This window comes from Leopardus geoffroyi, chromosome A2, assembly GCF_018350155.1.
Source record: "Leopardus geoffroyi isolate Oge1 chromosome A2, O.geoffroyi_Oge1_pat1.0, whole genome shotgun sequence".
In the NCBI taxonomy this organism is placed as follows: domain Eukaryota; kingdom Metazoa; phylum Chordata; class Mammalia; order Carnivora; family Felidae; genus Leopardus; species Leopardus geoffroyi.
In genome coordinates, this window is record NC_059331.1 from 141,533,467 (window position 1) to 141,548,373 (window position 14,907).

A 14,907-nucleotide genomic window follows, 5' to 3' on the forward strand; every position below is an offset into this window, starting at 1 on the left:
AGTGATAATGCCTATATACTGGAAAATCTATATTTAAAATGTGAATCAAAACTCATGGCCAAGATAGTATTTTGATTTTATGAGCACAGATTGCTTTTTTCATGATTAAATTGAACTTGTGATTATCATTAATTGCTAAACAAAGGATATGTTGGCTAGCACCTTTAATTTTCAAAATTGTAGTCAGGATAGTGTTACTTCTAAATCCATTGATATCACATTTTGATTTTGGAAATCAAAATAGAATATTGGTTATTAATGTTACAGAGAATTTGTTTTGTAAGATGATATCCAACTTTGTATTATTATTTTTTTTAGTGTTCATTTACTTTTGAGAGACAGAGAGACAGAGAGACAGAGCATGAATAGGGGAGGGGCAGAGAGGGACGGAGACAGAGGATCCGAAGCAGGCTCCGGGCTCTGAGCCGTCAGCACAGAGGCCGATGCGGGACTCGAACTCACGGACTGCGAGAGCATTACCTGAGCCGAAGTCGGATGCTTAACCGATTGAGACACCCAGGTGCTCCCCAACTTTGTATCTTCTAATTGCCATGAATCTATAGCAAATATCTTACATACAGAGAATGTATATGTAGAAGTAACAGGTATCTGCTATATTCTTGGCTCAATCTATCAAAGACTGAATGTAAGGCCTATAACACTTAGAGGCCAGTTTTCCACTGAGACAAGTGAAGATTTAAATAATGCCAATTCACTGCAAATGAATGTCTTTATAAGTAGTTTGTAATTTGTAATAAACATGTCAAGAAATTATTATGGTAATAAACTATCTTTTTAAAAAGTTTTTATTTATTTATTTTGAGAGACAGAGCACAGGAAGGCAGGGAGAGAGGGAGAGAGAGACGATCCCAAGCAGGCTTCACACTGTCAGGACAGAGCCCAAAATGGGGCTCGAACTCACAAACGGGGAGATCATGACTTGAGCCTAAATCACAGTCGGGCACTTAACCGACTGAGCTACCCAGGTGCCCTGGTAATAAACTTTATCTTTTAAAATGTAATATCTTAAGTGTATTTGTCTGTCTCAAGCACAGAACTACGGATTTTAGCCATTTCATCTTGACAGTTTGTTCGAGTTATGCTTTATAAAAAGGTAACCTTTAAACAGTGATTATCCTGTCAACTTGGTACATGGTTTAATAGGTATTCAGTACAAGTATAAACAATAGGCTTATTTTCTTTCATTCATGATGGTCTTTGATAATCTTGTGTGCTTAAATGGCCTTATTTCATCTGAGCATGCATTCCCATCCTTCATGAAGTATTTACTGAATGTTTACTCGCTGCCAGGCTTGGTATTAAGTGTCACAGATTTAAGGTGAAATAGCATGGCTCTTGCATCAGTGAGTTTGTCGTCTATTTGAAGAAGACAGATATTGACAGTGGGAAATGACAACACAGTCTGTGATAAATGCTATTATGGAAGTTCAGCATGCTCTGGCATACAAATAAGAATTTGGAGGTGCCAGAGGAAAAATTCAAGGATGTCATGAAAGAAATGATGTGTCCACTACTCAGAAGACTGAAGAACGGCTAGAGTGGGGGCACAAGAGAAAAAGAACTTCGGAAAGACTGAGTGTAGTTTTTACCGTGGCATACGGTAGATGATGACCAAATGGTGAAAGCTTTTGTCTGCCAAACGAAAGTTTGGACTTTACAAGGAAGACACTCCCAGACTTCTTAACCTGCCCTGTTTTTCCATGCCTACCTATCACAGTATGCTACATTTATCTGTTTTTACTCTCCATCACCTCCCTATAATGTAAGCATCATGAGGGCAGCTGTTTTGTCTACTTTCCTCTGGTGAACAGTAGCTGGGACTTAGTAGGGACCCACTAATTATGTATTAAACAAATAAAAGCCAATGGGGAACCACGAAAGAATTTTTAAAAGTGTCCTTTTATTAAATTCTTATTTATTTTAAAAAATATTTTAAATTTTATTTATTTTGAGAGACAGAGAGAAAGCGAGAGCATGCATGAGCAGGGGAAGGGCAGAGAGAGAGAGAAAGAGAGGGAGAGAGAGAATCCCAACAGGCTCTGGGCCGGCAGCACAGAAACCGCTGAGGGGCTCGAACTCACGAACTGTGAGATAGTGACCTGAGCCAAAATCACAAGTCGGACACTTAACTGACTGAGCCACCCAGGCACCCCACCACTAAAGAATTTTAAGTGTGGGAGTTGTCATGGCCGCTTTTCACAACATAGGCCCTCTTGGACCAATGTTGCCCTTTTCCTTAGCTCTGTCTTTTATTCTCGCCTCCAATCACAATTCTATTGCCAAAACCATGTTTTCATAAGTAAACCATGAAAAGAGATAATTTGATAATGATCTGGGAAGGATACTCTACATGGACTAGTTTACTTAGAATACATAAATGGCTTTCAGATGATCAGGACTTAGAAAGAATGGAGGCTGCAAGACAAATGGGAAAAGGCATGGATTCTGGAGTTGGACAGTTGTAAGGGCAAATCCCAGCCTCCAACATTTATTTCCTCACTATACAAGCCCAAGGGAACTAACCTTCTATTCTATATAATGGCAATGCTGTATACTTTTTAGGATTCTTGAAAGGACTGACTAATATAATACACAGAAAGTATTTGGCCTCAGAACTAATTGTGTAAGTGTCTGTAGGAGGAAGGAGGTGGATATGTTTTTATTGGATGTGGGAAGGTATCTGTATTGCTGTTGTCAAGTGGAATGTCAAAACTGTAGACTTCTTCCATAGCAGACTTGGCCATGAACCCAGTAAGAAAAGAGACCACTAAACAGAAAAAGAGAGTTAGCAGGAACAATTTATGTAATACACAACTTTATATACGATCAGGTTTACAGAAGCAAAGTTGGATTTCCTCTTAGATCCCGTATTTTCACTAAGGATCCTGTTTGTATCTGAGACACAAATGGTATCCCTGCTCTTCAGGAACTTGCACACTGATAGGGATGATAGATATGTCAACCGAAATTGTCCATAGAATGTGGCATATACAAACATTTTAAAGATGGGAGAGCTATGGAAACATAGTTTCATCCTGTTAACACAGTATGCTAAAGGAATTGAGCAAGGTAGCTTCAAAAGGTGCGGAATTCATTTGTTAGATACAGATTGCATCCCTAAACTCTCAAGTGTCATACAAAACCATTCTCACAGGTACAGCAGAGGGCTTAGTTTCAAAGTTATTAAAGAAGGTACCTGCTTTTATTTTTGAAAGTGAACTGGAAAGGAGTACGGATATAAAGTAGACCATTTGGTTTATTATAGAGATACATTCTATATTGTTGGAAGAAAGCAGATGTTTACTAAGAGATCATGAGTAGTAATTTAAGGGTACTTGCTGAGTAGTGATGAAGACAGGAAATGGTGTTTAAAAAAGAAAAAAGCTCTTGGGGCACCTGGGTGGCTCAGTTGGTTGAGCTTCTGACCTTTGATTTCAGCTCAGGTTATGATCTCACAACCATGGGATCTAGTCCCACATTGGGCTCTGCACTGGATATGAAGCCTACATGAGATTCTCTCTCTCCTTCTCCCTCTGCCCCTCCCCTGCTTACATGCGCATGCCCCCCCTCTCTCTCTCTCTCAAAAAATAAAATAAAATTTAAAAGTGAAAAAAAACTCTTGGCAGTGAACTTTGGATAAATATATCCATCCAGGAGAATTCATTGTTGGATTCAATACAGCAAACATTTGCTGACATAAAAGTGGCTAACAGGAAAAATGACATCCCATAGGAGTGATTAGGACAAAACAAAGAGTAGAAGTCCACAAAATGAGAAATATTTCCTAAATGTTCATCTTTATTAATGAGGTAGTCATGAAAGAAATTAATTTCCCCAATTTTTCTATAAATTGGCTGCTGGTGAAGTAATAGTGATCTTTAGATGGTGTCTGACCTATTAAGGAAGAGGATAGTTAGGTACATATTATTTTGTGTAGATATTTGAGGACTATGAGACATTTACTTGCCATGTAACTTCGCACTGCAATGGAAGAGTGACTTCTGGCCTATATGCCTTCCACCCCACTCCCAGCTAAACTCAGTGAAGGCAAAGTATGTGCTTTGGATACTGTGACATAGCATAATTCTTGGTACAGGGAAGGTGCTCGATAAAAAGCTGAAAAAATGCAGGGGTGCCTGGGTGGCTGTCAGTTGAGCATCTGACCTTGTCTCAAGTCACGATCTAGACTTCAGCTTAGGTCATGATCTCACAGCTTGTGAGCTCGAGCCAGCGTTGGGCTCTGTGCTGACAGCTCAGAGCCTGGAGGTTGCTTCAGATTCTTTGTCTCCCTCTTTCTCTCTGCTTCTCCCCCTTTTGTGCTTTTTCTCAAAAACAAACACAAACCAAACAAACAAAAAAACCAAAACAAATGCTTTTCTCTTTGTTCATAATTATATGTTTTCTCTTCGTTTTTTTCTCCTTTGTTTGCAACCAAAGAGAGAGGGAAGGGAGGAGGTGGAGAGAGAAGGTGGGAGAGAAGAAAAAACTCATCTGCCCAGATGTCACAAATGTCACAAATGTCATTGCCTCTTCTTGCCTCAGACTTCCTTTAAGAAGTAAAAAGGAAGAAGCCTCAAAATGGTGGTATTGTTTGCGATGTGTCAAATCCAATCTGCTGTGTACTCACAGGTTATAGTACAAAGTCACTAAGATCTTAAGGTAAACTCTTTGAGGCATTAAATTTCCTGTAAGGAAAAAGGAAAGTTTTTTGTGATAGATCTTACCTCTGTATTACTAAACTTTGTTTAATATTTGATTCAAGATGGAGCTGTAAAAGTACTCAAAATGATTCAAATTATTATTGCACATTTTTCAGCTTCAATAATTAAAAAAAACTTTTTTTAAAGTCACAGGCAGTTTTTCTTTCTATGACTAGATTAGGAGGGGGAAAAAACAAAGAACCCACTGGTAGCAGGAAGAAGCAAGAGACTTCTAGGGTCTGGCATTTGATGAGCTAGATCTTCAGTTGCTGTACATTTCCATTGTTTTTCCATGGCAGGACATTCAGCAGAGAGAGCACGCATGCCTGAAGCCAGGTTACTCTCATGTTCCACAACGATGTTGTTTGCAGGGTTATTATTGCCACATAGTTGGCTGTGCCCCCAGACAAATGGGGTGCTGGTCTGTTTCCCCCAGATCTTTATCCCAGTCTCCATCCCAAGGAGGACACTGCCATTTGCTCTCAGCCAGAGAGCAAGGTTCCTGGTTTGGTTGACAACATCCTGCTCAATATGACTTTTATCGTCATAGCTGAAGATATGATGACTGATTTCGCCAGATGTACCTGGTGGCGAGCACTGAAGGGACAAGTCAAAATGGTCGAAACCATTTTGCTTTCGACATCAAGATGATTCTTTCTGCACTTGATAAGAGGATAAGGAATCCTTCAGGCCCTGATCTGGTGGTTTTTATCACAGGGGGATTGTCATAGCTTTTCATGGTCCAGGGAATAGATGTAAATTTCTTCCAGGTTGGAAATGAAGGAGCTGAATCCAAGGGCTGGGTGAAGACACGCTCTGCCTACAGTCAGTCCCTTTCTCCTCCCATCCGGGCCCCAGCAACGCTCACTTCCATCCCGGATGTTAGCAGGTGGGGACCTCACTTCCTGTAGCTCTAATAGCTTTTTTTTAAAGTTTATTTATTTGATAAAGGAGGTGGATGGACAGAGAGAGGGAGAAGGAATCCCAAGCAGGCTCCACACTGTCAGCGTGGAGCCCAATGCAGGACTTGAACCCACAAACTGCGAGGTCATGACCTGAGCTGAAACCAAGAGCTGATGGCGTAACAAACTGAGCCACCCAGGTGCCCTTCATAATTCTGTTAAATAGAATCACTTGTACAGTCTTTTATATTATGTTGTTCTAAAATCCTTTTTGTTCTTACAAAGTCATTGCTGCTTATGATGAAATAATACAAAATTACACAGTGGAAAACTAAAAGTCCTCTTCCCTCCTCTCTCTACCAGTGATAACTCCCGGTTACGGTTTCTTCTATGTAATTCCAGAAATTTCCTAGAAATGTAAAAGCGAATGTGCGTGTATACTGTTAAAAGATAAACTGAGGCATATTTAAAATTGTAAGAGTTTATTTGAGCAAAAACTGATTCAAATCGGGCAGCGCCAAACCAGAAGTGGTTAGGAGGGCTCCACAGACAAGGACCAGGGGAAAGACTCATACAGAGAAAAGAAGGGAAGCAACGAAAGGAAATTATTGATTGGCTAAAGTTTTATGCCTATTGGCTGTTTATGACTGGTTGTCCCTAGTGTTTTAATTTTGTGACTTTGAGGCATTTGTAGGTTTAGATTTCGGTTTGCCTCTATAGGCTGCCACCGCAATGGAGCCACATCAGTCTAAGGCATTTTTGTTTAATTTGACAATATATTTAACATAAATAGGCCTATGGTGTCCACAATGGTCTACAACTTGCTTTTCCCACATGACAATGTATTTGGAGTATCTGTAGTAACCACAATGTGCTTCACTGTACCCTATCTGGCAATTCTTTTCAAATTCTTATTGTTGGACATTTCATTTTCTCAAGATTTTGTCTCCTCTGTCAAAAATGTAGTTAGCATTTGTATGTATATGTGTGTGTGCGTATGTATCGGCACGCTTTTGCCAGGCTGACGTGGAATTGCTAATGCAAAGGGTATGTGCATTTCCATGTAGACAGACACTGCAGAATTCTCTTCTAACACGTGTGTTTCAACGAAGGAACTCAGCAATAGCGAATGAGACAAAGAAAGTTTTCCTTCCCAACACTGGGCATTGTCAAGTTCTGTCGTTACCAATCATTCATAAACTTGGTTCTTAAATACTGAAGTTCATGTTTTTTCATAGTTTGTTAAGGGCATTCTTTTTTCTTGCCAAGACATTTCTTTTTTTTTTTTTTAAGAGTAAAGCTCGTTTTGTTTCTCATTTATGCCCAAACTCTATTTTAGGAGATTGTTGGCATTTCTGAAAATGAACACAGACTTTTTCAGACATCAACCAATTATAATATGAAACAGGAAACCAAAGACCAGGTTTTAAAAGAACACTTTATTTCTTTTGCCTATTATTTTTCATGGGGTATTTGGCTTTAATGATCGTTAGTATATTTTAAAAATACATTAGTCACGAAGAGCTACAAATTCCTCTACCCACTGAATCTCATTGTTTTCATGAGCTATACAGCCATATGAAGTTTTGGCAAATAACTCTTTTGTAAGAAGTATCTTTTAAATAAAATAAGACAGTTTTTCATGGGAAGCCTAACCCCTAGTAGGAAGATACAAGAATAAGCCAATCCCAGTTTAAACATTAGCAAGTTGTTGACTTTGGGTTAGTCCCTTGCCTTCTCTGACTTTGTTTCCTCAAATGTGAAAAGCCAGTTTTTGAGAAGACTAGAAAAAAATAAACAAAAGTTAGCTAGTGCAGTGCTTGTCATCAGAATGGTAGGTGCTTAGAAAGTGATCGTTATTTATCTGAAGGCTTTATATAAGATCCTGAGTTTTTCCTCTACTAGATGATTTAGAGTTTACACTTGGAATCTAAGACTGGCTTTAAAATTTTCATTTTGAGGAGTATTATATTCAATAAGACGTATTTATAATTGTTCTTTACTTAAAAAGGATAAGTAGGTTTGATTTGATTGAAAACAAATTGCCTACTTCTGGCACAGTGAGTTATTATGCCAATATGCAACTATTATCAGAAAAAAATTAATACATCTAGGAGTTTCTGCCTTTTGACTGATGTGCTGTGTTTCTAACTAGACCCCATACAGTTTTAATACATTGTGTTAATCCAACTTCGTTCACTTACTTGGTTTCCAATTATTTCATCACTACAACACATTTTTAATAACAAACTTCAGAGTAGAAGGTAGCACATACAGTTTTTACTGAAATATATTTCTTCCCCCACACCAACTTGCTAATCCTAAATAATAGATATAAGGACAAGGATGGGCTTGGGTTAATATATAATTATATAATTTTTGGAGGACATATCATTATGGATTACTTTATTTTTCTCTTAACTGAAGATCAGAGAAAAGATTTCTGGGTTAGTCATTTTATAAAAGTAGAAAAAATCATTAAGATTATAGTATGTAGTATATCCATATTTTTGAAAGTTGAGCAGCCAAAGGTATACTTCCTGCATCATATACAAAACTTAAATCCTTGAATGGTGAGAGATTTCAGTGACTAAAGATTTTAGTAATGTCTGATTCCCATTTGATGTTAAGAACTAGCTTTCCTGAAATTGTCAATCACTGCCCGATCACTCTTCATAAATAAGAAGAGCTTCCATTTGTTATTCAATATTTAATTATATGTTTTACACACAACTTCCCATTTATTTATTTATTTATTTATTTTCACATGAGGAAACAGAGCCTTAGATTAAGTGCTTCTCCATCATCACATAGGTACAGCTGCAAAGAAAACCCTGGTGACTTTGACTTCCAAGACTGTGCATTCTGCCATTACACAATACTGCTCTCCCCTCAGGTTAGGAGATGAAATAACGGTACGTAGAAGTTAGGGCTGCTTCCGATTTCTTGTTTTTACTCCGCAGCACCATCTACCAACTACTGAGAATTTTTCTGAGTGCTCGACCCAGAGCGCAGGTGATCAAGGGGCACTCAGTTTCATCTGTACTTTCAATATGTAACTTTTATGGATTAAATGGGAAACTGGCATTCAAAGAAAGGGGGAGACTGGATGGGCTACCACAAGTTTGCCTCATCCTGACGTTCGTGACACACAGTGACAAACTGTACATTTTCAGCAGCAGGGGCAGGCGCATAACCGTGTCAATCCCAAGGCCTTTTCAACAATTCCATCTCTATGTCCTTGAAGCTTTTGGTTTCAGAGAAGAGAAATGATAACTGGTCACATGCTAGTCCATTATGTCACCAGGAGAAAACCAGTCATTTTATCTTTCAGATAGAACATGAGGTATTAAGATGCTAAAAACAGAATATAAATAATGGCTGGTGTGTGGTTGCTTTAGAAGTTTTATGTCTTTGAGAGATGATTTTCTAAAAATTTGCTTACTTATAAAACTGATTTTCAAGCGATTTTATTTTTCTTCAAGTAACAAATTTAATTTGGTGAGTATTTTGGCAGGGAGAGAAATGGTGGGTGGGAAAGTTAGTGATCATATCTTCCTGTGATTGTTTTATGTATTCCTGGTGGATAAGCTGAGCAATTTTTTTAAAATGTAGACTCTAATATACTAGTCGTGAAACAACATGGTGTATGAGAGAGACCGAAAGAGAGACAGAGACAGAGAGAGAAAGAGAGATGGTGGGAAAGTAAGTGATCATATCTTCCCTGTGATTGTTTTATGTACTCTTAGTGGATAAACTGAATAACTTTTTAAAAATGTAGACTCTAATATACTAGTTGTGAAACAACACGGTGGATGAGAAAGAGAGACCGAAAGAGAGACTGAGACAGGGATGGAAGGATAGCAGGATGAAGAGAGCAACAGAAGATTAGTCAAGTTCAGGGAGGTATGGGACTTGGTAGGAGGGGGAGTTGAGGCTGGAGAGGTAGATAGCAGTCATATATGAGGGTCTTCTGGGCTATGCTGATGGACCCCAAGTTAATCCTTTAGGCAGCATTGAAACAGTCAGATTTGTATTTTACATCTGTGGAGAATGCCTGTGTGGCTCAGTTGGCTGAGCGTCCAACTGAGTGTCCAACTGTTGGAGATCAGGTCACGATTTCAAAGTTCATGACCGGAGCTCCCCATGGGGCCCCGTGCTAGCAGTGCTGTGGAGCCTGCTTGGGATTCTCTCTCTCTTCCTGTCTCTCAAAATGAATAAATAAACTTAAAAACAAATCCGTGGAGAAGGAGAAGGTGAGGTAAGGAGATACAGGCTCTTTAAGCCTAGAGGCAGAAAAACCAGTTGGAAGGCTGTTGCTATTATCTAGAGCAGAGATGATGACGTCTTGAACTTCAAGGGAAGTTTTAGGGATGGAGAGAAGAGGATAGAAATAGAAATCGGTAGATTGCTGGGGTGTGGGAAGGTTAGGGAAAACAAGGAATCTGATGTGACACCAGGTTTCTCGCTGGGCTATATGCCATCCACTCCTAAGAAAGGAGCAGGGATGGTGAGCAGTGTGGGGACTCATTTGAGCATGTTGCATCTGAGGTGACTGTGAGGTATCCAGAGAGTTTTGTTGTTGTTGTTGTTTTCATTTTTGTTTTTATTAATTTTTTAGTGTTTATTTATTTTTGAGAGAGAGAGAGAGAGAGAGAGCAGGGGAGGGGCAGAGAGAGAGGAAGACACAGAATCTGACGCAAGTTCCAGGCTCTGAGCTGTCAGCACAGAATCTGATGTGGGGCTCGAAGCCATGAACTATGAGATCCTGACCTGAGCCGAAGTCGAACGCTTAGCTGACTGAGTCACCCAGGCACCCCTTTATTTTTGTTTTTAAGCCATACGATTTGGAAGCTCAAGGGAGAAAAGAAAGGCTGTGTCATTAATAAATAATACTAATAGTCGGAGAGATATAGTATGCCTAATATTTTGAGAAGATAGTGTCTGGAGTCAGACTACCTGAGTAATGAAGAACCATCATTTACTGACTGTGTGAGTTCGAGCAAGTTGCATAATTTCTCTGTGCCTTAGTTTCCTCATCTGTTGTGAGAATTAAATGAGTCGATACATGTAAAGCTTTTAGATCAGTGTTGGGCACATAGTAAGTACCATATACTGGTTTGTTGTATTGTTGTTATTTTTAATTCAGCTCTCATTTATTGCACACTTGCTCTGGGCCACACCTATGCTGAGAGCTTAGAGGCAGTTTCTCGCTCACGCTCCATAACACCTTGTGATGGTGATACTGTTGCGATCTAAAGAAACTCAGACCTCAGGAAGGCTGATCAGATTGCCCAAAGCAACCCACGAGAAGTAAAGGGCACAGCCAGGATGCAAACTCAAGCCTGAAGGACAACAGGAGTCCAAGGCCATTAAGGTGATACCTGAAACCATGAGAGGGTATAAAGGGAGAGGAGCCAGGAAACACCCACGTTCCTCCAGAGGTGGGAATAGGGGCAGAGAAAAGTAACTGAAGACTTGCTGTGCAAAAAGCAGAAGCAGGTTAGCCAAGTCGATTGTAGCCGGAGCCCAATAAAGTAAGGATTTACTTTTTAGGCTGCTTTTATAATTCCTCCTTTTCCTCTACCCCTCACATTGAGATTTTACATTTTACACTTCTGTGCATGAAAAAAAAATTACTAATTAGACATACAAATCTTGACTCCTATACCAGAGGCATCACGTTATCTGATAGACTTAAAGTATGACGGAAGAACTTAAAACTTTGAAGCTCTGAGCTGCTGATCTATGTTAGAGCTGAAGAGCTTTCTCCTTCCTTAGGCGGTGGTCATAGGGATTAATAATCCTATCTGCCTCTGTGTCCCAGTTCAGTGTTATTTCCAGGGTCCCCCTAGCCTATTTTCATGGTCTTTGGAGTTCCTGGGATTTATTCTGTATATATGTTCTAGCTTGCTAGGGCTGCCCTAACAAAACACTGCAGAGTAGGTGGTTTAAACAACAGAAATTTATTTTATCACAGTTCTGAAGGATAGAAGTCCCGAGTCAAGGAGTCCACAGGATTTGTTTCCTCCAAGGGGCATAAGAGATAGGTCTGTTCCAGGTCTCTCTCCTTGACTTGTAAATGGCCATCCTCTCCCCATGTCTTCCATCCATCCTGTATGTGTTCAAATTTCCTCTTTGTGAGGATGCTAGTCATATTGGATTAGAAGCCACCCTAGTGATCTCATTTTAACTCGATTACCTCTGCAAGGACCTTGTCTACAAATAAAGTCACATTCCGAGGTACTGGGGTGAGACTTCAATATATGAATTTCGAAGGGACGTAATATGGCCCACGAAAATATCAATATCCTAATGATGTTTACTTTAATTGTTAAAGACTTTGACTTTGAATCCAGTATGGAAATGCAGTACAAGTAAAAAAAAAACATATTCTCCCCCACCACTTTGTAGTATCAGTGAAAGGAAACAAATTTTCATTTTACATCCTCCTAGTCAGATTTTCCTTTTCCAGGCCATAAGATATTTAATAAAGAAGCTTTCTTCCTTGTCTTGATGAGGAATAGAGATTTGCACTTAGTTTTAAAATTAATTTTCATGAGTGTACCTGCTCATTCAGCCAACTCTGTCTCTTGTGGTCAACATCCTTTAGGGAATGGGAAAACCATAACTACCATGACCAACATTCTGGGCATTAATTGCAGTCACTCTCCCAGGTGCTGTGGAAAGGGGGGCAGATTATAAAGATTCTCTGACCTCAAGATATGTTTAACTTCATGCTATTATTCTTAACCCTTTTTGTATCATAGAGGCTTTGGGAATCTGGTGAAAGCTAGCTTTTCTTCTCAGAGATATTTATATACAACGATAAACAAAATTATGTATATAGCTGCTTTTGTTGCATTAGATCAAAACACTTTTATAAAGAATTGTGCCTTTTCCATCCTCCTTTACATGCAAAATTAATTTCAGGTAACTTTCTAAAAAAATAGGAAGAAGGAAAGAAAGAAATCCAATGTGTGCAAATAAAATTAAACCATAAAGTTTGTCTTTGCTAAAAAATAAACTTCAATGAGAAGGCATCTCTCCCATGGCTTGAATGAGAAGCTGAAATTACTGAATAGTGTCTGGCGTGATGTCTAGGCACCTTTCTGTAGACTTTCTGCTTTGATGGGAACACGGGCTGAAAAGCTGCGCTCACAATGGCGTGTTGTAGCAAACAGAATCAGTTCATGTTCACAAAAGACACAGTGGGCTTATCATAAGAGAACGCCAAGATATTCCAAGATTATCTGACGTGGATAGTGGATTTATGTTGTTTAATTTCCACCGGCTTCACATCACTGAGTTTCGTCTTCAGCAACGGAATGCTGTTGATGTCAGCAAAGGGAAGATTAAGAGTTCATGTTTCAATTTTCAGGTTGTCTGATCAGAAGTACTTTAAAGAGTTGCGGGGTTTCAAGTTGTCAGCATATTTCTGTATCACAGATTTGTAAAAGAGAAGAAGTTCATATTCTGCTTTCATTTCATGAGAAAACATTTTGAAAAGGCAATGATTCAAGGCACCAGCATTAACAAAGTTGATACCTTACCATAGACAAGCAGGGCCAAAGAAAGCAATGGGTGTAGAACTTACTGCATAAAGATTCTTCCTCTAAGCTGTGTCACAAGCACCACAGATGTTCTGTCTATTCACAAAGTGCCCAATGAGTTATATTTGCAGAAGAAACTTCTCAGCATTTCAAAGATATTGATGGATTTGAAATTTCTGAATGGACTTGCTAAATAGGAGTTTATTTTTGAAGGCATCAGCTGGCTGCATAAAGCAGCTTCCAATTCCTCCATTGGATGCCTCAAAACATTATTTTTAAAAAGTCGACCATCATGGAATAATTTCATTTTTTTGGAGGTACTGCTTTAACCTGTCTCCTTTGCCCCAAACCATATACTAACTTGACCATTTTGGGGGTACCCAGATTTTACCACTTACTTTGTTGTTATTTTAAGAGCAGGCTGATTCATTAGGGCCCACCCAATTTTGGTAAAGTCTTGCCTTTTCAACCCTAGTCTTCTTTTCTTAGAAAAGATCTACACTTGCAAATTTTTGGAAGAAAAATTATGAGATACTAGTCCTGCATTTTTGGTTTCGCGTTCCTTCCACTGACAAGAAGTCATCCTGCCAAAACAACTCGGGCTGTGGTGTTCTGTCACACGTAGGAGGAAGCAGAGCCAAAAAATATTTGATATTTCTTCCTTATTATTTTCTTTGACATTTTCTAACTTAAGCCAATCCTGATGTAAACAAAGACAGATGCTCATCATCATAATGGCAGGGCACATATTTTAATTCCTACCAGTGGAAAGCTGTTCTGACATATGCCAACACTGATGAGGATACAGGGCATGTCTATAGGAGCAGCCATAATAGACACAGAAATAATGTATTCACTAAGGTGTTTGGGGGAAAAAATCACATAAAAATTACCGTTGTGTGTGCATTTCTGTCCCAGTGTACGTTCAAATGCATATCCATATGCCTGATTCACAGACCTCCCTCTGATGCCCCCGCCATAGACCCCAGGTTAAGAGTGCTGGCATAAATGAGTGGACCATATCTTCAACGAAACCCCAAATCCAGTGTGAGTCCAATGGTGGGAGAGACCCACTTTCCTGGTAGTCTTAGAAAAGACCTCATAAGTCCCCAAGAAGATAACATTGGAGCTACAACTTGAAGACTGAGCAGCAGTTTATTAGGGTGAGAAAAGGACCAAGATAGAAACTGAAAAGGGAAATGCCATAACCGGGGAAGTTCCGGTAGTGTGTGTGGATGACTCTAAGAAGCTAAGGGTTATGTTGGAAATGTTTAGCTATCAAGACAGAGAAAACTACTCAGGCTTGAATTTGAACTCTGCTATGTTTCTACATGACCTTGCATAAGTTTTGTAATCTCCTTTTACCTCCATCTCCTCGTTTTTGATATGGGGATGGCAGATGAAAGTCAGCATGTGCTGGGACCTTGTATTTGTCCAAATGGGATTTCTTTCAACCCTCCTTGCCACACCAAGTTTATGGGACACCCGATGAAAGGGGATACAGCCACCCTCCCCTTCATTTAGGGTAAATAGCAATAGTAATAATAGTTTTGGTAATTCTAATAGCTGGAATAGAACGAGCCTATACTCTGTGCACGTGTTGTATTAAGTGTGTTGCATGCATCATCACGTTTCACTTCATAACATCTGAGGTAGAAGCTGTCATCGTGTCCATGATGAGGAAACTGAGGTTTAGATAGGTTGAGACATAGCCAGAATTCCTCAGAGAGC

At 39.3% G+C, this 14,907-nt stretch overlaps 1 pseudogene; it reads right to left on the reverse strand.

Annotated features, from left to right (window-relative positions):
- Positions 1-4,975: 4,975 nt before the first annotated feature.
- On the reverse strand, positions 4,976-14,547 carry LOC123607280 (annotated as a pseudogene).
- Between the last annotated feature and the right edge of the window lie 360 nt (positions 14,548-14,907).